Here is a 2,962-nt window from a genome sequence, read left to right on the forward strand (position 1 = left end):
CCTTTTTTTATGATTTCATTGCTTTCCATTTTTGTTTCCTTTTTGGGATGATTTCTTTCATATTTTTTTTTTTCTCCGGGGATTGTTCCCTTTTCTTTCTTCATTTGGTCTTTTGGGGGGCAGATGTATTACTTTTTTATCGACTTTTTGCAAAAAAGTTTTTTTATGTTTTTCCTGTCCGTTTTTTTTTCCATTCTTTTCAATTTTTGAGGTTGATTTTTTTCCATTTCTTTTCATTTATTTCCTTTTTTGATCCCCTTTGTTTCAAGATTTATTTAATTTTTCTTTTTTTCCGGGGATTGTTCTCTTACTTTTTTTCCTTTTTTGGCATATTTCTGACTTTCTCTCTACTTTTTGCCCCCCCAAAAATACAACATTGCTTCCTGAGGGGGTATCGTCCTCCCTTTATGTCGACGACCTGGCTATCTGGTACTCGGTGTCTCGAATGTCTTCCGCAGAGCGAGGACTGCAACATGCCATCGACAGGATATCCAGATGGGAGGAGATGCATGGCTTCCGATTTTCACCTTCCAAGTCGGTTATTATGCACAGCTGTCGCCAGAGAGGCCACCATCCAGACCCTGATGTCATCATGTGCGGTTCACGTCTACCTGTCGTAAAAGAACACAGGTTTTGGGGACTTATCTTCGACAGGCGCCTCACTTGGCTCCAACACATAAAAGCCTTAAAGACTAAGTGCATGAGATCGCTCGATCTCTTTCGTGTCATGTCATGCATTTCTTGGGGCGCTGACCGCACAATATTCTTACGCCTCTACCAGGCACTCATCGAGTCGAGACTGTCCTACGGCTGCAAAGTATACACATCTGCATCAACCGCCGCCTCCGCACACTTGACGCAGTCCAACACGCTGCAATCCGATTGTCAACAGGCGCATGTAGACCATCCCCCATATCAAGTCTTTTAGTTGACGCGGGAGAGCCACCCTTGGACTTACATAGAGATGGACTACTAATTAAACTGGTACAGACTACAACGCCAACCTAACAACCCTGCATACACAGTTGCCATATATACCAATTTAGATACAATATACAGACACAAACCTTTCCTATCTCGCCCCTTTGGGTTCCGTGTCCGGAATACCATTGGGGACATCTCACTACCATACTTCCCAATAGCAGTATACCAGGTACCCCCCATCACACCGTTGGTATTTCCAAACACACGTTTCTGCCGATATTATAACTTTTAACAAGGCAAGCATCTCGACGGCAACTGCTCGACAGCTTTTCCTGACCCACTCAGCTAGTCACGCCACCTCTGTACCAGTATACACGGACGGCTCCAAAGCCGATGCTGGCGTTGAATACGGAGCTGTCTTTCCAGACTTTTCCCGTTCTGGACCTTTGCCTGCTATTGCCTCAATTTTTTACCGCAGAGCTATCTGCAATTATTTTAGCAATTCGAGTCGTTTTTTTATCAACCTGTTGATATTTATACAATATACTCTGACTCACAGGCAGCCCTAATTGCAATAGAAGATTTAGGAGCACCCGCCCTATCATTTTAGATATTTTTTTGCTGGTTAGTTTTAGCAAAACGGCGTGGGCATCAAGTGACCTTCTGCTGGGTACCTGCCCACGTCTCTGTGCGTGGTAATGAGGAGGACGATGGGGTGGCACGGGCCGCTGCTTCTCGTGCTCCCTCACAGTGCGCTCTTCCATTTCGGGATTTCCATCACACCGTGCGGTCTGCACTCAGGAGTGTGTGGTAGCGCAGGTGGGGGGCTGTAATTGCCACGACTAGGATGGGGGAAGTCACGACCAGGGCTGAGCGTCCCTAGCCCTAGAAAACTAAGCTGGGTCCATTTGGACCCCCCAATTTGCGCGTCAAATTTCCCGGTCAATGCCCATCTTATCTACAATGCATTGCTTGTTTATACGGCCATTTTCTCATCACTTGGACCTCAGCGGTCGTGGCTGGTGGATGGTACGTGACAGTATTAGCGTTATTAGTGATTTATAGGCAGTGCTTGGTCCACATGGACCCATGGTTATAAGCAGTGTTACATATGGACTATGCACATGCAGTACGTAATGGGCATTTTTTTCTGTGTGATGTAGAAAATATTGTAATGTGTGGTGTTGTACAATACTGCCGAGAGTTGAACCATGTTGTTATGTTGTGAAACTGGCATTTCTATCTATATTTAGTTTATTTTTACTCGTTTTCCTCGGACAGGTGTGTTGAACACCTGTCACGTGAAAAGCAGGTGTTGTGAGACAAGCAGGGAAGCAGTGCTGTTGATCAGGAGCCAGTGCTACACCTCCTGTGATCGAGGGAGTGCTGTTGCACGGCTGCAGGTAAGCATGTAACAATACAGGCCTATTTGTAGTGTGGGTCCACATGGACCCATGGTTATAAGCAGTGTTACATATGGACTATGCACATGCATAGGAGGGTAAAGCTAAATATCATGCAGTGCTTCGACTTGTTCGAGGAACAACCTGATCGAGTAGGAGAAGGCCCCAAAATCAAAAAGAGGTGCTCACTCTGCAAATATCAGAAGAACATGGCAAAGATCCGAACTGTGTGTGGCTACTGCAAGAGACCTGCATGTGCCAAACACATCACATATCAGTGTGATGATTGCAGATTCTAAAAGGTAACTATCCATATTGCCACTACAGGAAAGGTAATACTGTATATACCATTGCATTTTATGGTAGAAATACAATATGTGTATATTTTAGATTCTAAAAATTGCATATTTTCATTTATCCAGATCACACTCAAGAAAGGACCATGGTGGGCTGCTTTGGGCAGATATAACTTCAGCAACTGTCCAACTAAAGGGAATAAGTAGTTACTAAGCTCAAAAGTAGTTATTATATTTTTCTCATAATATTTTTGCAAACTATGTGAAATTTCGGAAAATTTACATTTTTAATTTTGCTACAATAAAAATATGGCATATTTTTCTTTACACTTTGTTTCA

At 43.6% G+C, this 2,962-nt stretch overlaps 1 long non-coding RNA gene across 2 annotated transcripts; it reads left to right on the forward strand.

Moving 5' to 3' along the window:
• The first annotated feature begins 1,813 nt into the window (after nt 1–1,813).
• Nucleotides 1,814–2,950, forward strand: LOC126992224 (uncharacterized). 2 transcript variants are annotated; one of them, XR_007746364.1, is made up of 4 exons: nt 1,814–1,953; nt 2,206–2,327; nt 2,447–2,629; nt 2,750–2,950. It is a non-coding gene; the product is annotated as an uncharacterized LOC126992224 (long non-coding RNA). The 2 variants fall into 2 exon arrangements; XR_007746365.1 differs by having other exon boundaries at nt 1,931–2,053.
• The last annotated feature ends 12 nt before the right edge of the window (nt 2,951–2,962 follow it).

This window comes from Eriocheir sinensis, unplaced genomic scaffold (assembly GCF_024679095.1).
Source record: "Eriocheir sinensis breed Jianghai 21 unplaced genomic scaffold, ASM2467909v1 Scaffold421, whole genome shotgun sequence".
In the NCBI taxonomy this organism is placed as follows: domain Eukaryota; kingdom Metazoa; phylum Arthropoda; class Malacostraca; order Decapoda; family Varunidae; genus Eriocheir; species Eriocheir sinensis.